This window comes from Carcharodon carcharias, chromosome 14, assembly GCF_017639515.1.
Source record: "Carcharodon carcharias isolate sCarCar2 chromosome 14, sCarCar2.pri, whole genome shotgun sequence".
NCBI classification, from domain to species: domain Eukaryota; kingdom Metazoa; phylum Chordata; class Chondrichthyes; order Lamniformes; family Lamnidae; genus Carcharodon; species Carcharodon carcharias.
This window is the reverse complement of record NC_054480.1, coordinates 9,674,017-9,696,124: the sequence shown is the minus strand read 5'-3', so window position 1 is coordinate 9,696,124 and position 22,108 is coordinate 9,674,017. Positions and strand designations below refer to the sequence as shown.

Here is a 22,108-nt window from a genome sequence, read left to right as displayed (position 1 = left end):
CATTTGTGGGTAATTAAGGATGGGCTACAAATGCTAGCTTTGCCTGCAATGTACACATCCCGTGAAAGATTAATTTTTTAAAAACTCTCCACTTGCCTAGTTGAGTGCAGCTTCAACAACACTCAAGAAGCTGAACAGCATCCAGAACAAAGCTACCCATTTGATTGCACCCCACAGACCACATTAAACATTTACTCCTACCAACACTGACGCACAGTGGCACTAGTGTGTACCATCTACAAGATGCACCTCACCAAGGCTCCTTCAAGAGTACCTTCTAAACCTATGATCTCTACCACCTAGGATGACAAGGGCAGCAGATGCATGGGAACACCACCACCTGCAAGTTCCCTTCCAAGCCTCACACCATCTTGACTTGGAACTATATCTCTGTTCCTTCACTGTTGTTGGATCATAATCCTGGTACTCCTTTCCTAACCCTTCTGTGGGTGTACCTATACCACATGGACTGCAGCAGTTCAAGAAGGCCAATCACCACCACCTTCTCAAGGGCAATTAGGGATGGACAACAAATGCTGGCCCAGCCAGCGATGCCCACATCCCATGAAAATAATTGAAAATGTCACATTATACCGAGCACGGATTACAATAAGTTCTATGATGCACAGTGCATTCTGTGCAAATATTACTGCATTATTCATTGTATGAAATATATTGCATTAGAGTAAAATAAACATTACACAACAAAGTACAATAAATACTATATGTCAAAGCATAAAGAATGCAATAAATATTACATTACACTATTCATATTATATTAGATTGAATAAATCAAATAAATTAAACTGGGTAAAATAAAAAACTAAAGCAAACTGAGTAACCAGCCAAATTTCACACCATAATGATTGCAATACATTATATTGAGTGCAATAAATGTCCTTGATTCATTTCCCTGAGTGTAATAAACATCACTTTACACTGAGTAAATAAGTAGTCACTTAACATATTCTGCATTGCAGTTACAATGAACAGTAGATACACATGGATACTAAGGCTACAGCTAGCAATTTTCATCTTATTCATGTTCCGTGAATTCATGAATTCCCTGAATTAAACTTAAGAACCTCAACGTGTTTCAGTGGTTACATATAAATTGTACGGTTAGGAAAGTACACGTTTACAGGATTAGTATTGAATAACTTTCTGATAATTAATTTTTCTCTTGGTTGTAGTTAGTGATTGAAATTTAAGATGATTACCCCACTCTACTTTTCTATTTTCCCCTGCTATTCACTGTTTATTAAAATCTGTAACGAATAGTTGGATTTAAAATAAATTCCTCGAACTTTAATTCATCAAATAAATTAAATATTTTTCCCCAACCCTTAAATATTAACATTAGTATTCTTAGTGTGCCCAGTATTGGGTATCTTTTCTTTCAAAGCAATCCATTACATATTTTTCGGAAAAATGTAGTTGTAAATAAAAAAATGAAATTAATCAACTTCACCCAAACTTATAGTTTCGGTGTTTTCAAAATAAATCCAATTCTTGTTTCCAACCCATTCCAATTTATAATCGTTTTATCGATGCGAATATCCTGTTAGATTTAAAACGCCGCGAAGTTTTCGTTTGTAATGGCTTTAATCGTCAGTCTATTTAGTAATTCTTAACATAGCAAAACAATAGAGGTAAATAGAAATAAACAATTGATAGTTGTGGTTTACAGGGTTGTTTATTAATATGTGATTAAGTTCAAATTCAGAAGTTTTCATCCCGTTTAAGAAATGGCTACCTTGGGACTAAACTTGAGGAAACTAACTTAAAACGAATATAAACTTGAAAAATGTATAAATATGTTACACAGACAAATACGCATATATGTAATGTTGTTTCGAAATTCTACAGGGAAAAATTATTGATAGAATAAAGTCTACTGAGACTAAATATTTTAACGTCATACGCTTCTTGTTTAGTCTCGTAAGTGAAACATATAAATATAAATAAAATACAGCCGGAAAAATCTTTCCCAGCAAGTGAAAAAAAATACTTCCTTTTAATTGAAAAAAAATGCATGAGAATGGTTGGGACTGAAAAAAGACATAGTCCAGCTGTATAAAAAGACAATACTCGGAGATTCGTTTAAATTTATTTTTATAATTTCAGTCATGGTTTTGAAAGGTTTTTTATTTTGAACATTGCTGCAGTAACTGATAATATTTTTCATCATGAATACTCAAAACTTGTAAAATAAATAACAAATAAATGCATCAAAACGTAATTTAAAGTTTTATTTGCATCTGATATATTTTTTGTTGAATATTAATAATTATAAGCGGTATTCGCAAAGTTTGAGACTTATTCTGCATAGGAATAAATTATTGCACTTTCTCGCTGTTGTTCAATAACAAATTGCAATGTACGGATTTCAAAGCAATTGTAATTCATCTAATCAATTCTCTACTTTCCAAATTACTATATTTTGTGTTCCATTCTACAAAGGATTCGCAGCATTTAAATTTATTTTTATTTTCCAATGGGATGTGTTTAACTGCCGAAATTTCGAACTGGAATTTACCAATGGTAAATGCAAAAGAGCTTTCGTTAAACTGAACCATTGTTTCATATATCAAGTCAAATGAAAGTAGATGGCTAAAGTTCATGGCACCAGGCATGGTGCGTATCCGTCAACTGGTTGTACATATATTCAATTTGGTGAGCTATCCAGGTAAGTTAGAACGTGTAATATAAAGAGACAAACCCAGGTGAAGCACCACGGTCCACTGTGGGAGAGAAGGGTATCAACCTTGAATAAGCCCCGAGTGATTACATAGAATCTCCATGGATGCTTCTATAAGCCGTGCTCGCTGATGATTTATAATATGCTGCACACATTTGATAACAACAATGCCCTGCCAGTTGTTTTACAAAGCTACAATAATTAATTTGATAACGTCTTATTATAGCAGTCAGGCCTGTGCAATTATAATTGGTTATTCATCCCTTTGAAACAACCATTTGGCTCTCTCTCCGTCAGTCATTTTTTTAAGTCTCCACCTTCCTCTGATTGTTCGCATTTTTTTAAAAACTCGAATTAGTTTTGAACTTTAGCCAAGCGTTTAAATTCTGTGGTTATGAACTCTAAACACATAGTTTTTTCTCTTTCAGTGAATGGTTTGTTTTTTAAAAAAGCTCCTCTCTTTGACTCTTAACCTTCAACTAGCCAGTTCCCAAATGTTTGCCTTTTGTTGACAAGGGATGTGCCATTCTTCCTCCCCTCCCCCCACCCCCAGCCCAGCGGTGGGGGGGCGGGGGGTGGGAGAAAGCAGGGGTCGAAGGGAAACAATATACAGTACTGCCTCCAGGTTATTTTGAGAAGGGGAGGGGGAAAGACAAAAAAAAGTATTTATTTAAGTCGTTCCCAGATGGCTGAGCTGTACATTTCCAGGACTCAAAGCCAGTTTCCATTGAGCAACGAAGCAGTCCAGTCTGCACGGGTAGGTGAACTTCTTCAGTCATCATTCAACCCGAATCTTTATATATGAACAGCTAATTCAGCCAAAGTTTTGAACAGACCGTGTATACATTTCTGAATTGTTTGTACTTAAATTTGCTATTTGGGAAACTACGAGAACGTGAATTAAATTCGACAAAACGTTTCCCCCTACACCTCCCCCCCCCCCAAAAAAAAAAATAATGCACAACTTCCATCTAAAAAGAATGCCTTGGCATATATAAATATTTGTGATACCGGTGGTTCGAGAGAATAGTTTCCTTCCTATGTGGAGAGCCTTCTGAAATTCAATTACTGATTTACAGAGGCTTTAACCGGTGCTTTTTGCAACTTTCCAGCCTTTGATTTAACACAAATTTCATGAAACGAAACATTAATTATTCTGATTTTTTCGGGGCGGGGAGAGGATGGGGTGTTGATCGTCGTTTTGAGTGAATCCGTTCGGAGATGGAAGTCTCACGAGTGTTGTTTCGGAGAATCCAAACACGTAACATTTTTTGAGAGTGGAGATCGGATCTGCCCGGGCCTTTCAAAACTGTTTTCACCAGGAATTGGTTCTGGACGTATTGCAAATAACGCGACTGAAGAGAAATTGTGGTTTTATTTATTTACGTTTATTATATAAACTCGTTCAATTCTGAGGTTTTAGGAAATCAATAAATCGGCGACATTGTCCAGCTAGTAACAAAAGTAATTTAAAAACAAATGCAGGATGATGAGAATGCGTAGCCGTCGGGGGAAAAAACCGTGCAGGAAATTCTGCACACAAGACTACTGGGTACGTTTTCCGGACTGTAAAATATAGCGCGAATTCACTTCATAGCAAAGGACGTTTCACTTTGGCATGTGATCCTGCTGCTCAATTACTTTGGTCGAGTTAATACTTTTAGCCCTATCCCATTAATTTTCTTTTCAATGATCCAAATATGTTATTTTTTAAAAACCAAACTTTGCATTCCATCTCGTTTAAGTTACGGTCTGCCAAAAGTTGCTGGTTAGAATGCCCTAGATTACAATAATGTGTAAAAATGTATTCAATATAAATTGTCCATAATAGGTAGCATCAGTAAAAGGTTTTTTTTGCAGTATATGTAACCAAATACAATGGACTTTATATAAAATAAACAAATATTTATAAATAAATAAAAATAATTATTTTGAGGGAAAATCTAGACTGACCTAGAATAAATCTAGAGTACCAGTTGTACCAATAGCGGAGTTCCAAGCCAGAATAGCCGGTAACTTTGAAAAGGAGACTGTCCATTCTGATTTTGGATATACCATGGAGTATTCGGCAAAGTAAATCATACGCACAGGGTTGAAATATAACCTGGGCCTGGATTTGAAAACAGCTGTCTATGCCAACGTCATAGAGCCTGATCTGACTTTCTTCTAAAGAATTATCCGTCCTTCTCAAACTCCTTTTATTCTTTTCCCCATATTAAACGTTTAAATATAACAGTCGATTTTCCCTTTTTTTGCCTTTTAAACCACTCTCCATCAGAAGCTGGCAGAATTATTCGATAGCCTGAATGATTCATTAATGCAACCCAAGTATCAAAATTGCGGTTTACGGAAAATCTTTACGATCTCAGTGCAATATTGAAACTGCATTATTGAACATGTTGTGGACTAAATAAGGCATTAAACTATGGTCCTCTATGTCTTTTTCGATGATTCGGGCAGGTGAAAGATTCAGTGACACTATTCAAATAAGCAAGCATTGCGCCCTCAAAAAGCAACGCCAAAAATAAATCAATTTGCGTGGCTATTTGTGGGATCTGCCTGTACACGAAATGACTGCTGCTGTTACCTAGGGATTAACAGTCATTGACAGCTAAATGTAACGAACAACAACTTGTATTGTCTTTAACACAATGAAGTGTCCCACAATGCTTCTCAGGAGCGATTATCAAACACAATTTGACAATTAGGACAGATGAACAAAAGTTTTATCAGAGATAGATTTTGAAGGAAGAATGAGATGTAGAGAGGTTGAGGGGGAGGATTCCAAAGTCTAGGCCCTAGCAAGTGGTGGGGCGATTAAAATCCGCAATGTATAAGAGGCCAGAATTAGGAATGCGGAGTTTTCAGAGAGTCGAAAGGCCGGAGAAGGTTACAGTTTGAAGGGATTTGAGACATTTTGAAGGGTCTATAGGATACATTTTTAATGGGCAATATTTAGGGGCTACCTCAACCATATATTGCAGCTGAACTGGTTCCTGCTATGACCCACCGCTCACACCTGCAACACAGTGGATAGCGATCGGTCGATTTATTTTTATTCCCTGCCGATGAGGCCAATTAATGCTTTTTTAAAATAGATCTCTTCTTTAAAATGGGACCTGTAAAGGCTATGTAAAACATATACAATTTAGATACACTGGCAATGAATTCGGGTAGACTACCGAGTGAGTGGAATATAACCAGAAAGGTGGCTAGGAGCGTTCTTTCCAGCTGAGAAAAATCTAGGGCGGTTCTGACTGATTAATGGATGTGAAAATAATTTGATGGATCCATTTGTTAAAGCTCAGTATGGGTGAAATTCTATTTTTAAATGAAAACCAGGCGAAAGGCCATTTTTTTTCATACTTAACAATCCGATAATATCACATTCTCAGGACGTTGGATGTATTGCCCGTGATTTGTCAGCAGATGATTCATTGCAAGAGAAAGTCGGGAATTTTTTTTTCCGCAAAGGTAAATGTCGCCTTAATTTAATGTTGGAATCTTCACAAAGATTCACACAATTGCGCAGTCGATATGTTAAGTTGCAACGCCAAGTTAAATGATTCCACCCTCTTTTTAAAACAATCGTTATCCCCGTACCTTACACTATGACTATTTCGTGTGGGCGAGCGCCTAAAACGGCTTCATTGTGGAAAATGGCAGCATAAGCGAACTCTTAGATCATTGCCACAGTGAAAAATATGTTTCATGTTTAGTTATTTTTCATGCAACCTCTGCTGAAGATTTTGTGGGTTTATATTTCTGGAAACTGAGTTTCAAACTTTGCAACAGTTAAGCAAAATTTAAATACCATACTCAGTACTTAAAGACCCCACGGTGTATTTGGCAATGCCACGGAAATTATTCTAATTATATATCTCTTCATAAAATACCAGCTACGTTAGAATACAAAGCTCTGGCTGTTTGTTTATGCCAATATGTATACATTATATACTGGCATACAGACCAAAATGATGCCCCTGTTTGGGGCAAAAAGTAAGAAAAGGGTGTGTTATAAATACAGGTTATATCTTCCATTTGGTTTCTCCATAGAAAGGACAGCGATGTTTAACTAGGAACTACGACACCCAGCTTCAGCTGAACAACGGCTGGCGACTTAATACCAGAGAGAGCTCAAAGTATTAGAACTAGGAATAAATTTAAAATCAGCAGTGGTATGCAGGACTGAAGGATTGAAGTTGTTAGAAGCAGCATTTCAACATTGCGGATGCTGAGAAAGAGAGGTACTCTGAGGAAGGTACTGTTCGAAATAAGAAAACCAAATGTATCGGTGAGCGCTAGTCAACTGGATTGATGAGAATTTTGTTGGTTACAAATTCTAACTTTGGCTCTCATCTTATAGGAAGGACATCGTTTTATTTTTAAGTGGGTATCTGAGTTGAATTTGGATAGAATTTAAGATGCCCTTTAGTCAAGAATGTACAATGCTCAGCTCACTCAGAAGATCGAATGCTTTTTGTATTAGTGATATCTTCTGCCTCTTAACACCATGCAGGACTCAATATGTCAATATCCCTGAACACATGTCTTAATATATCAAAATGCTTCCTTAATGCTGGCCAATAAGGTGGGGGCCGGTGTGGGCAGTTAGGGTCTATGATGTTCAATGAAGAATGTGGGAGAGCATGCCAGGAGCAGCACCAGGCATATTTAAAAATTAGGTGTCAACCTGGTGAAACTATAACACAGGACTACTTTGGTGCCAAACAGCATATGCAGCAAGTGATAAGAGTTAAGCGATCCCACAATCAATGGATCAGATCTAAGCTCTGCAGTCCTGCTACATCCAGTTGTGAATGGAGGTGGACAAGTAAACAACTCACTGGAGAAGGAGGCTCCACAAATATCCCCATCCTCAATGATGGGGGAGCCCAGCACATCAGTGCAAAAGATTTGGCTGAAACGTTTGCAACAATGTTCAGCCAGAAGTGCCAAGTGGATGATCCAACTTGGCCTCCTCCAGAGGTCCCCAGCATCACAGGTGCCAGTCTTCAGCCAATTTGATTCACACCATGTGATGTCAAGAAACAGCTGAAAGCACTAGATACTGCAAAGGCTATGGGCCCTGACAATTTCTGGCAATAGTACTGAAGACTTGTGCTTCAGAACATGCTGCACCCCTAGCCAAGCTGTTCCAGTACAGCTACAATACTGGCATCCATTTGGCTATGTGGAAAATTGCCCAGGTATGTCCTGTACACAAAAAGCAGGATAAATCCAACCCGGCCAATTACTGTCCCATCAGTCTACTATTGGGTCATCAGTAAAGTAATGGAAGGGGTCATCAAGAGTGCTATCAAGCGGCACTTGCTCAGCAATAACCTGCTCACTGGTGCCCAGTTTGGTTTCTGCCAGGGCCACGCAGCTCCTGACCTCATTACAGACTTGGTTCAAACATGGGCAAAAGAGCTGAACTCCAGAGGTGAGGTGAGAGCGGCTGCCCTTGACATCAAGACAGCATTTGACCGAGTGACATCAAGGAGCCCTAGCAAAACTAGAGTCAATGGGAATTGGGGAAAAACTCGCCACTGGTTGGACTCATACCTAGCACAAAGGAAGATGGTTGTGCTTGTTGGAGGTCAGTCATCTCAGCTGCAGGACATCACTGCAGGAGTACCACAGGGTAGTGTCCTAGGCCCAACCATCTTCAGCTGCTTCATCAATGACCTTTCCTCCATCATAAGGTCAGAAGTGAGGATGTTCACTGATTATTGTACAATGTTCAGCACAATTCGCAACTCTTCAGATACTGAAGTAGTCCATGTCCAAATGCAGCATGAGCTGGTCAATATCCAGGCTTGGGCTGATAAGTGGCAAGTAACACACACGTGTCTGGCAATCACCATCTCCAATCAAGAGATAATCCAACCATTGCCTCTTGATGTTCAGTGGCATTACCATCACTGAATCCCCCACTTTCAACATCCTGGGGGTTACCATTGACCAGAAACTGAACTGGATTAGCCATATAGATACTATGGCTACAAGAACAGGTCAGAGGCTAGGAATAGTCACCGCCTGACTCCCCAAGTCCACCATCTACAAGTCACAAGTCAGCAATGTGATGGAATACTCCCCATTGGTCTGGATGAGTGCAGCTCCCACAACACTCAAGAAGCTTGACACTGTCCAGGACAAAGCAGCCCACTTGATTGGCACCATTCACTCCTTCCACCACCGATGCACATTAGCAGCAGTGTGTACCATCTACAAGATGCACTGCAGGAGTTCACCAAGGCTCCTTTGACAGCACCTTCCAAACCCACAACCACTACCATCTAGAAGGTAAAGCACAGCAGACACATGGGAACACAAGCACTTGGAAGTTCCCCTTCAAGCCACTCACCATCCTGACTTGGAAATATATCGCCGTTCCTTCACTGTAGCTGGGTCAAAATCCTGGAACTCCCTCCCTAAAAGCAATGTGGGTGTACCTACACCACATGGACTGCAGTAGTTTAAGAAGGCAGCTCACCGCCACCTTCTCAAGGGCAACTAGTGATAGGCAATAAATGCTGGCCCAGCCAGCGAAGCCCACATCCTGTGAATGAATAAAAAAGTTGTCCTCACCTAATGAGATCACTAGAGAGTGAGCAGCAGTGGGAACGTCTTTTTTTTCCATAGTCCTAGTGTTCCTAGGTGTGATCAGATGACTCATTACAAATCTGGGACCCTTCTGGTCTGTGTGTCTCACATCTATCCAAGGCAATGCACTTATCATTTGGGCCATCTGGGGGCTAACTAACTTTTGTATGGTTAACTACTGAAGTTTGGAATGATAATTATGTAACAATCTTTGTGGGAGAGGGTGGGCAGGTAGAAATATTTCTCCCATTCTTTCATCATCCCCTCTCTGTTAAGAAAGCCCCAGCTATATATCAACAACCTCAAAGAGATGACACTGCTTATGGAAGATATAAAAATGATGGAAAACATTCTGTCGTAAATATGATAGCAACACTTAACTGTGAACTCAACTCTTTATGAAGTCCAAGACATTTCAATACTTGAATACTACTCTAATATCCTGGGAGACTCTCCTAGAACCTCTGTCTCACTCCTGGATATGTAAGACAAAGCTCTGATGAAAGGTCACAGACCTGAAAGGTTAATTCAGTTTCTCACTCCACAGATGCTGCCAGAGCTGCTGAGTATTTCCAGCATTTCCAGCTTTTATTTGATTTACAGCATCCACAGTATTTTGCCTTTGTGTAAGGAAAAGCTAATAGGTAATTTCCAATTTCTCTAACATAGCATTAATTATCCTTCCCCATTCTGTCACCCTATACTGGGTAATACTCATGAACTGTTCTCTGTTATTTTCCCTGCACTTCAAATGCATTGTGCTGCATACTCTTACAGCACTCTGCATCCTCACTGTGCTGCCACTGGCACTTTTTTATTCGTTCATGGGATGTGGGCATCGCTGGGTAGGCCAGCATTTATTGCCCATCTTTAATTGCCCTTGTTCAGAGGGCATTTAAGAGTCAACCACATTGCTGTGGTTCTGGAGTCACATGTAGGCCAGACCAGGTAAGGACAGCAGATTTCCTTCTCTAAAGGACGTTAATGAACCAGATGTGTTTTTACAACAATCAGCAATGGTTTCGTGGTCATCATCAGACTTTTAATTGCAGGTTTTTTTTATTGGATTCAAATTTCACCATCTGCCGTGGTGGGATTCATCCCCAGAGCGTTAACCTGGGTTTCTGAAATACTAGTCCACAATGCTACCACCTCCCCTACTGCACCATCTCCTACTCTAAATCATTCCCTCCTGAATTAGAACATCTTACCTCCATCAGGCTTATCTCCTCCTTAACCTGGTAGGTCCATTGTCTCCCACACAGCTGGTTGTAGGTTTCTCAAGGATTCAAAACTGATAGTCCAATGCAGTATAAAGGCAGTTCAGTATTGTTGGAAGTGCACTCTTTTGGGTGAGATTTTACACTCAGATACCTTTTCAAGGAAGATTGGGAAGTTCTCTGGGTATCCTGACAAGAATTCATCCCTTGGCCAACATCACCGAAGCAGATTAATTGGTCATTCGGTTCAGTGCTGTTTGTGGGGTCTTGCTTTGCACAAGATGAGTGCTCTATTTGCCTGAAAAACAGCAATGATATTTCAAAAGTAAATCATTGGCTGTGAAGCACTTTAGAACATCCTGAAGATAAGGCACTATATAAATGCAAGTTCGTTCTTTTTTATAATATACAGGTTTCAGTAGCATAAGCTTGATGTTGTCTGACCACTACTTGAGTTACCTCATCCATCATATTCTCTTTCAAACTTAATCCTGCACTACCAGTCTTGGACAATCAATTAGGCTTCTCAATAAAATTATCTGAGAGGCTAGATGCTTTTTATTAAAATTAAAATGGCTTTTACACTTTGCTAACAAAATGAAAAAGGAAATTATTGAGTAAGACCAGGGAAGTATAAAACACTGGTTTGGCCTTAACTGGAGTATTGTGCCCAGGGCATTAGAGAAAGTGAGAAAAGATTCATAAGAGTGGTTCCAGGGATGAGGAACTTTAGTTACATGGATAGATTGATGGAGCTGGAGCTTTCTTGTAGGAGAAGAGAAGGTTGAGAGGAAATTTGATAAGAGGGATTCAAAATCATGAGGGGTCTAGACAGAGTAGATAGGGAGAAACTGTACCCATTGGTGGAAGGATCAAGAAGCAGAGGACACTGATTTAAGGTGATTGGCATAAGAAGCTACAGTGACATGAGGAAAACTTTTTTATGCAGCAAGTGGTTAGGATCTGGAGTGCAGTGCTTGAGAGTTAGATGGAGGTAGATTCAATTGTGACTTTCAAAAAAGAATTGGATCATTATCTGAAGAGAAATGTTTGCAGGGCTATGGGAAAAGGCAGGGGATTGGGACGAAGTGAGTAGCTCTTGCAGCTGGCAGACATGATGGACTAAATGGCCTCTTGCTGGGCTATAACAAGTCTATGGTTCAAGTCCTAGCTCAGCATCAAGCACATAGTTCCAATTCTGCTTGCTTTCTAAATTTACATTCGCCCGTAAAAATAAACTCAAAATTACCTGTAGACTAGATGTTAATCTAGTCTAGTTTAATGATTGAAAATATGTTCCTGAGATCAGCTTGAAAATTAAGTTCCAACTATTATGGTGTCCACTTAAGTATATCATTGCTTAGCATATTTACTGAATGTAGAAATTGTCTGTTGGTTAACTCCTTAGTAATATAATGTTGAGTGGAGAAAAGGCACAGTAGGGACATGAAACACGCAGACAGTTGGTGTCACTGTCAACAAAGAGGCTCAGAAATGAGAAAGACTTCACGTAATGTCAAACTAGTCACCAGATCGTAATATAGTTATGGATAAAGGCAACCATTTGGCCCATGTTATTTCATCCATCCAGAAAAAATCCCAAAAATCCCACTTTATTGTGCAATTACTTGTTAACTGAATCCAGGTTTTTCACCTCTGTTTCTCTGTCTTTAGATCCATGCATATGCTGGTTGCTCTTTATATGAAGAAGGGTTTCCTAATATAAGTCTAGGTGACATATTTTACTAACTTGAATTTTTTTTTATAATCATTCAATGGGATGTGGGCATCACTGGCTAGGCCAGCACTTTTTGCCCATCCCTAATTGTCCTTGAGAAGGAGGTGGTGAGCTGCCTTCTTGAACAGCTGCAGTTCATATGCTGTAGGTACATCCACAGTGCAGTTAGGGAGTTCCAGGATTTTCACCCAGCAACAGTGAAGGAATGGCGCTATATTTCCAGGTCAGGGCAGTGAGTAGCTTGGAGGGGAACTTCCAGAGTGTGGTGTTTCCATGTGTCTGCTGCCCTTATCCTTCTAGATGGTAGTGGTTGTGGGTTTGGAAGGTACAGTCTAAGGAGGCTTGGTGAGTTCCTGCAGTGCATCTTGTAGATGGTACACACTGCTATCACTGTGCGTCAGTGGTGGAGGGAATGAATATTTGTGGATGGGGTGCCAATTAAGGGCGTTGCTTTGTCCTGGATGGTGTCAAGCTTCTTGAATGTTGTTGCAGCTTCACTCATCCAGGCAAATGGAGAGTATCGCATCACACTCCTGACTTGTGCCTTGTAGATGGCGGATAAGCTTTGGGAGTCAGGAGGTGAGTTACTTGCCACAGGATTTTTAGCCTATGACCTGCTCTTGTAGTCACAGTGTTTATATGGCTAGTCCAATCCAGCTCAGTTTCTGGTCAATGGTAATCCCCAGGATGTTGATAGTGGAGAATTCAGCGATGGTAATGCCATTGAACGTCAAGGGACGATGGTTAGATTCTCTCTTGTTGGAGATGATCATTGCCTGACACTTGTGTGGTGTGAATGTTACTTGCCACTCATCAGCCCATGCCTGGATATTGTCCAGCTCTTGCTACATGTGGATATCAAGGGCAGTCACTCTCACCTCACCTTCGGAGTTCAGCTCATTTGTCCATGTTTGAACCGAGGTTGTAATAAGGTCAGGAACTGAGTGACCCTGGCGGAACCCAAACTGAGCACTAGTGAGCAGGTTATTGCTAAGCAAGTGCCATTTGATAGCATTGTTGATGACCCCTTCCATCAATTTACTGAGTAGACTGATAGGGCAGTAATTGGGCAATTTTTCACATTGCTGGGTAGATGCTCATGTTGTAGCTGTACTGGAACAGCTTGGTTAGGGGTGTGTCAAGTTCTGGAACACAAGTCTTCAGTACTATTGCCGGAATATTGTCAGGGCCCATAGCCTTTGCAGTATCCAGTGCTTTCAGATGTTTCCTGATATCACGTGAAGCGAATTGAATTGGCTCAAGACTGGCATCTGTGATGCTGGGGACCTCCAGAGGAGGCTTAGATGGATCATCCACTCAGCACTTCTTTTGCACTGATGTGCTGGGCTCCCCATCATTGAAGATGGGGATATTTGTGCTCCTCCGGTGAGTTGTTTAGTTGTCCACTACCATTCACAACTGAATGTGGCAAGACTGCAGTCCTTACATCTGAAGTGTTGGTTGTGCAAACACTTAGCTTTGTCTATCACTTGCTGCTTATGCTGTTTGGCACGCAAGTAGTCCTATATTGTAGCTTCAACAGGTTGTCACCTCATTTTTAGATATACGTGGTGCTGCCTCTGGCATGCCCTCCTGCACACTTCATTGAACCAGGGTTAATCTTTGGCTTGGTGGCAAAGGCAAAGTGGGGGCTATACCAGGCCATGAGGTTACAGATTGTGGTTGACTATAATTCTGCTGCTGCTTATGGTCCACAGTGCCACATGGTTGCCCAGTCTTGAGTTGTTAGATCTGTTCAAAATCTATTCCATTTAGCCCGGTGGTAGTGCCATGCAACATGATGGAGGGTATCCTAAATGTGAAGTTGGGACTTTGTCTCCACAAGGACTGTGTGGTGGTCACGTCTTCCGATACCGTCATGGACAGATGTATCTGTGGCTGGCAGGTTGCTGAGGATGAGGACAAATATGTTTTTCACTTTTGTTGGTTCCCTCATGACCTACTGCAGGCCCAGTCTAGCAGTTATGTCCTTAGGACTCGGCCAGCTCGGTCTGTAGTGATGCTACCACTCTTGGTGATGGACGTGGAAGCCCTCCACCCAGAGTACATTCTGCACCCCTGCCACACTCAGTGCTTCCTCCAAGTGGTGTTCAACTTGGAGAAGTAGTGATGCATAAGATGTAGTGGGGGGTAGAGTAGGGGTGGTGGCAGTGGCAGTAAGTGGTAATCAGCAGGACGTTTCATTGCCCATGTTTGACCTGATGCCATACGTCTTCATGAGGTCCAGACCTGATGTTGATGACTCCTGGGGCAACACCCTCCCGCCTGCATACCACTGTGCTGCCATGTCTGCTGGTCTGTTCTGCCAGTGGGACAGGGCATACCCAGGGATGGTGATTGTGGTGTCTGGGACATTATCTTTAAGGTACTGCATGAATATGACTATGTCAGGCTATTGCTTGACTAGTGTGTGGGACAGCTCAATCAATTTTGGCACTCGCCCCCAGGGTCGACAAGGCTGAGCTTGCCATTGTCATTTCTGGTGCCTAGGCCGATGCTATGTGGTCTGTCTGTTTTCATTCATTTTAGACTTTTTAGTAGTTTAGAACATAAGAACCTTACAGTTATCCACGTTAAACTTCATCTGCCAAATTTTGGCCCATTCACCTAACCTGTCCATATCCATTTGGAAATTTCATATTTCTTCATTGCAACTTACTTTCCCACCTATTTTAGTGTAATCTGCAAATTTAGCTACAGTACCTTCTATCCCTGAATCCAAGTCATTAATATAGATTGTAAATAGTTGGTGCCCAAGGACCAAACCCTGTGGCACCCCACTAGTAACAGCTTGCCATCCAGAAAAGGACCCATTTATCCTGACTCTCTGCTTTCTGTTGGTTAGCCAATCCTCTATCTAAGCTAATGTATTACCCCTAACTCCATGTGATCTTACCTTGTGTATTAATCTTTTGTGCGGCACCTTATCAAAGGCCTTCTGGAAGTCCAGATATACTACATCTACAGGATCCCCGTTATCCACTTTGTTTGTCACATCTTTAAAGAACTCTAGAAAATTAGTCAAACACGATTTACTCTTCATAAAACCATGCTGACTCTGATTACATTTTGACTTTCCAAATGCCGCATTACTACTTCCTTAATAATGGATTCCAACAATGTCCCAATGACAGACGTTAAACTAACTGATCCATAGTTTCCTACTTTCTGCCTCCCCTCCCTTTTTGAATAAGGGCGTTATATTAGCATTTTTCCAATCCACTGGAACCTTTCCAGAATCCAGGGAATTTTGGAATGTTATAGCCAATGCATCCACTATCTCCGCTGCCACTTCCTTTAAGACCCTGGAATGTAGGCCATCAGGTCCTGGGGACTTGTCACCCTTTAATCCCAATAGTTTGCTCAGTACTTTTTCTCTAGTGATGGTGATTGTTCTAAGTTCTTCGTTCTCTACATCCTCTGCACTACCTGGTACTTTTGGGGTGGTACTAGTGTCCTGCATCGTGAAAACTGAGGCACAATATTGATTAAGCATCTCTGCTATTTCTGCGTTCCCCACTATTAACTCCCCAGTCTCATCCTCCAAGGGACCAACATTCACTTTAGCTACTCTCTTTCTTTTTATATACTTGTAGAAGCTTTTGCTATCAGTTTTTACATTTTGCGCTAGTTTTCTTCCATAATTTACCTTTGTTCTTCTTATTATTTTTTTAGTAACCCTTTGTTGATCTTAAAAAGTTTACCAATCTTCCAGCCTGCCACTGACCTTTGCAATTTGGTATGCCTTAGCTTTTGCCTTTATGTTATCTTTAACTTCCTTGCTTAGCCATAGATGCTTTTTCCCCCTCTTACCATCTTACTTCCTCTTTGGAATATATTTTACTTGGGAAGAATTGAATATCTCCTTAAATATCTATCATTGTTCATCAACTGTCCTACCTTGTAGTCTTCCTGCCCAGTCCTCTAGGGGCAAATCTGCCCTCATGCCTATGTAGTTACCTTTATTTAACTCCAGAACACTAGTGTGGGACTCAAGTTTCTCGGTCTCAATCTGAATTTGAAATTCTAGCATGCTATGACCACTCTCCCCTAGAGGATCCTTTACTATGAGATCATCATTAATCCCATCTAATTACACAAAACCAAATCCAGAAACGCCTGCTCCCTGGTTGGATCCACAACATATTGCCCCAAGAAACAATGTCTATGAACTCTCCCTCAAGGCTACCCTTGCCAATTTGATTAGTCCAGTCCATATGCATATTAAAATCACCCGTGATTATTGCCGTGCCTTTCTTACATGCTCCCAGTATTTCCTGGTTTATACTGTGCCCTATTGCTGAACTACTGTTTGGGAACCTATAGATTACTCCCACCAGGGACTTCTTTCCTTTTTGGTAACAATCAGCCTCGTCACTAACCTGCACTCTTACCCTCTCCTTAAACTTTGATTTTTTATATTTCCATGCAACTAAACCCTCCCCCCCACTTTTTTGATACAGCTGAGTGGCTTGTTAGACCATTTCAGAGGGTATTTAAGAGTCAACCCCATTACTGTGGGTCTGTAGGCCAGACCAGATAAGGACAGCAGATTTCCTTCCCTAAAGGGCATTAGTGATGGGTTTTTACAACAATCAGCAATGGTTTCATGGTCAACGTTAGACTTTTCATTCCAGGCTTTTATTGAATTCAAATTTCACCACCTGCCATGGTGGGTTTCAAACCCAGGTCCCGAGAGCATTACCCTGGGTCGCATGGATTATTGGTCCAGTGATAATACCACTACACCATAGCTTCCCTACTTCTAATACCCCTTGTCCTACTCCCACAACTTTATTTAAAGTAATATTTTACTTTCCCAACTGTTACGATACCAGCTGATATTACTACTGCACTAGTAAAATCCCAGAGTGAAATCTGGATTAATAGATCTTAACTTTTAGTTTTTTTTAGAAACCGTGGAGGCCCAAGAACACCAGCATCAGGAAGTTCCCCTCCAAGTCACTCACCATCCTGACTTGGAAATATATCGCCGTTCCTTCACTGTTGCTGGTTCAAAATCCTGCAGCTCCCTTCCTAACAGCACTGTGGGTGTACCTACCCCACATGGACTGCAGCGGTTCAAGAAGACAGCTCACCTTCTCAAGGGCAACTAGGGATGTGCAATAAATGCTGGCCCAGCCAGCGAAGCCCACGCCCCTTGAATGAATTTTTTAAAAGTCACTGAACAAATTCACAGGAATCTGCTGGTGAACTTTTAACACAAAGAATAAAACATTTATTAAAAGAAGAAAAATGAACTATATTACACCAGACAAAAATGTTTGAAAGATCTCAATACCAACACACATGAAGATGATTCAAATATTCACTATTTCTTCACCCCAGCTAGATCTTTACAGACACATACAAATTAGGAAAGATAAAACAATTTACCACATCTATCTTATATTAATATTCAGGTTAAGGATGTAGTACGTGTGATTTAACAGGCAAACAGTGGTCAGACACATTCCAAAGTAAATGACAGATGTGACTGAGGCAGAGTCTACGGATTTCTCAACAACCCACCCAGAGGCTTGCCACACCGTGAGCCAATCGATCTCACTGTCTTTCTCATGAGATTTCCTAACATCATCAAATAAAAACTTAAAAAATGGGAAATACCGAGCAGGTCAGGCATTATCTGTGGAGGGAGAAACATTGAAAAAAGTTTGACATGCAAAGAGTTTTAAGCAAGTACAGAGGCAGGGACCAGGGGAGGGAGAAAATAATAAAAGAGGTCTATGACAGGATGGAAGGCAGAAGAGATTAAAGGACAAAAAAGATGATGGTGCATGGCAAAATGAGAAGGTAATGGGATAAGTAAAGAAGTTAATGATGAGTCAAGAGGAGGTGTAAATGGAATAGCAAAATTATTACCAGCACTTGTAGAAAAACAGGAAGCAGAGATTATGATCTGAAATTATAGAACTTACTGTTGAGTCTAGAAGGCTGTATTGCTGTAAAGCATCTAATCAAATTTACATTGAACTTCATTTGACCAGTGTAGGAGACTGGACAGAGAGGCCAGAGTGGGAGTGGGACTGAGAATTAAAATGAAAAGCAACTGGAAGTGCGGGGTCATGCATGTGGACTGAACAGAAGTGGTGCACAAAGTGGTCACCCAATCTGCATTTGGTCTCACCACTTTAGGTGAGACTGCACCATGAGCCGTGAATACGGTATACTTAATTGAAGGCAGTGCAAGTAAATTATTGCTTTGCCTGAAAAAGGAGTGCTTGGGACCTTGAATGGTAGGAAGTCTAGAGGTAAAAGGGTGGTTGTCACATCTTCTGTGCTTTCACGGGAAAGTGCTATGGCAAGAAGGGGTGTTGGGGTGATTGAGGATGAACCAGGAAGTTGTGGAGGAATGCCCTTTGGAATGCTGAAAAGGAGTGAGAGGGGAAGATGTGTTTGGTGTTGGCATTCTCCTGTCGGTGGCAGAAAGAGTGAAGGATGATGCATTGAAGGTAGAGGTCGATGGGGTGGAAGGTGAGGACAAGGGGTACCTTTATCATGGTTCTGAAAGGTAGGATAAGGGACTGACAGGAGATGTGCCGAAAATAGGACATGGTCACTTCTTATAGCCCAAGTCAGACATTGGGTGCAATTTTAAGACCATAATGAAATGAAAATCAAGTGCTAGGGTTTATTTCTAGAGACACAGAATTGAAAAGTAGATTGTACTCAATTTGTATGAATCTTGATTTGAGCACACTTGAGCACTACATGTGTAGTTCTGATTTCCATCTTATAAAAGATGGGGAGGATGCAAAAAAGATTTCTAAGGAAGATACCAGAATTGTGAAGTTACACGTATCAGGAAAGGATGAACAGACTGGGCCTCTTTTCTCAAAAAGAGAAGGCTGAGGGATTATCTACTAAAGGTCTTTAAAATAATGAAAGATCTTGATAGAGCAGGCCTTCACCTGAAAATTACTGGGACTAGTGCTCTAGTGAGTCGTATAACTAGGGTGGTAGAGAGGGCTTTAAACTAAATAGTGGAGGCAAGGGATCAAGTTTGGGAAGATGTGATAAATTAAATAGAGAAGACAAAGCAAGAGAACAGATTAAGGGAAATCATAAACAGAGCGTGCCAGGTAGGCACAGAGTGTACAAACCTAAGAGTGTACCAGCAGATAATGCTGGAGGTTACCAAAATAGTAAAAAGACAACTAAAGACTTTGTATTTGAATGCATGTAGCATTAGTAACAAGACAGATGAATTGATGGCACAAATAGAAATAAATATGTTTGATCTGATAGCCATTACAGAGGCATGGTTGCAGGATGACAAAGACGGATCTGAATATTCAAGGGTACATGACAATTAGGAAGGACAGGAAGCTAGGGAAAGATGAGGGGTGGCTCTGCTAATTAAGGATGACAATGATACAATAGGAAGAGATGACATTAGTTCTGGAGATCATGATGTAGAATCAGTTTGGGTAGAGATTAGACATAGTAAAGGTAAGAAGCCCCTTATGGAAATGGTTTTTAGGCCCCCCGCACCCCCCCCCACCCCCCCCCATCCCCCGCAACAGTAACCACACTGTAGGACGGAATGTACAGGAAGAAATAATGCGGGTTTGTGAGAAAGGTACAGCGATGATTTTAGGCGATTTTAATTTACATATAGATTGGATGAATCAGATTGGCAAAGCTAGGCTGGATGATGAGTTCTTAGAGTGTTTTTGGGGCAGTTTCTTAGAACAACACGTTTTAGCACCAACCAAAGAGCAGGCTGCACCAGATCTGGTAATATGCAACCAGACAGGATTAATTAATGACCTCATACTGAAGGCGCCCCTAGGTAGTAGTGATCATAATATGATTGAATTTCACATTCAGTTTGAGGGAGAGAGGAGTGGATCTAAGTCTAGTGTTTTGAACTTAAATAAGGGCAAATATGAGGGCATGAAGATAGAGCTGGTTAAGGTGAACTGGGAGATTAGTTTAAAGGATAGATCAGTAGAGGTGCAGTGGTAGACATTTAAGGAGATATTTCCGAATACTCAGAAAAGATACGTTCCAATGAGAAAGAAAGATTCTACGTGAAAGATGCACCATCCGTGGCTAACTAAGAAAGTTAAAGACAGTATCAAATTGAAAGAAAAAGTGCATAATTCTGAAAAGATGAGTGGCAGGTCAGAAGATTGAACAGAATATAAAGAACAGAAAGAATGACTTTAATATTAAGGTGGGAGAAATTAGAGTAAGAGAGAAAGCTAGCTAGAAACATAAAAACAAGTAGTAAGAGTTTCTACAGCTATTTAAAAAGGAAAACAAGTAAAGTGAGTCTTGATCCTCTAGAGAGTGAGTCTGGGGAATTAATAATGGAAAATAAGGAAATAGCGGATTAATTGAACAGATATTTTTCACTGTAGATGATACAAATAACATTCCAGAATTAACTGTGAAGCAGAAGGTGAAAGGGAGGGAGGAACTTAAAGCAATTGCAATCACCAGGAAAAGGGTACTGAGAAAATTATTAGAACTAAAAGCTGACAGGTCCCCAGCTCTTGATATAGGGAAATTGCTGGAATATATTATTAAGGAGGTTATAGTGAGGAACTTAGAAAATCTCAATGCAATCAGGCAGAGTCAACATAGATTTTTCAAAGGGAAATTTGACTAATTTATTGGAATTCTTTGAGAAGACCATTCATTAGGGCTAATTGCACATGTACTCCGCACGTGCACATCGCTTCCCAACCACAGAGGCCCATCTGAGGCCTCCAGTGCCTCCTCTTCATGCTACTGCTGATCGGTCACAAAAATATAGTACAACTGCTCCTGACACCAGCCACCCCATCCCCGCCGCCACCCTCCCCACCACCAGCCAACGGCCACCTTGGACACATTCTGTGTCCATCACTTTCAGAAACACGCGGTCTTAGCTCCCATGGCAAGAAGGCGCAACTTAGTGTGGTGCTGAGGGCACTAGATGGGTCTTGCCCATGGGACCTTGAGGCTCCCCTTCCACAACCTCATCACCGTGAATAGGACATGTGTTGGAGTTCCGACTATGCACCTAGCTGCAATTCCTGCAGGTTGCCCCCAGATTAGTCATGTGCAATTAAGACCAACACATGGTGTGGGGAGAACCTATCTTCTCATGAACCACTGAGGCTGATATAAGCATGGTCACTATCTGCTTGCCCACCCAGCGTGCGACAAATGGCCAACATGAGTCAATGCAGTCATGACAGTAAGGCTTGGGGGGGTGGTGGGGGGGTAGCCTCAAAGGCTAAGGCTACCTGCTGGGTTAAAAACCCAACACCAACATGGCACTCACCCTTCCAGAGTGCAACAAATCATTGAAGTGAGGGAATTTTAGAAAATTCTACTCAAGGCATTGTCTATTTCTGCAGCTGTCTCTTTTAGAACCCTAGGATATGGCTATCACGTCCTCGGAGGATTTGTCAGGTTTTAGTCCCTTGAGTTTCTCCGGTACTTTTTCTCTGCTGATATTAATTACATTAATTTCCTCAATCTTATCAGATGCTAGGTTACCCTCTATTTTTGGCATGTAACTTGTGACATCTGCAGTGAAAACAGACACAAAATATTTGTTCAATGTCTCTGCCACTTCCTCATTCCCGTGATAATTTCTCCAGTCTCGGCTACCAAGGGACCAACATTTCTTTTAGCTACTCTCTTCCTTATATGCTTGTAAAAGCTCTTACAATTTATTTTCATATTCCTGGTTAGTTTACACTTATATTCTATTTTTTCCCTTTTTATCAACTTGTTGGTGGTCTTTTGCTAGTTTCTGAAACAGTACCAATCCTCAGACTTGCTACCATTCTTTGC

The 22,108-nt window shown here is 40.9% G+C and overlaps 1 protein-coding gene across 1 annotated transcript in view; it reads left to right on the top strand.

Annotated features, from left to right (window-relative positions):
• The first annotated feature begins 3,411 nt into the window (after positions 1–3,411).
• The window catches only part of asip1 (agouti signaling protein 1), a 90,210-nt gene continuing 71,513 nt past the window's right edge, over positions 3,412–22,108 (top strand). The window contains exon 1 of the mRNA XM_041205227.1: positions 3,412–3,458. The gene's annotated coding sequence lies outside the window, so the exon portion shown is untranslated. The remainder of the gene's footprint in view (positions 3,459–22,108) is intronic.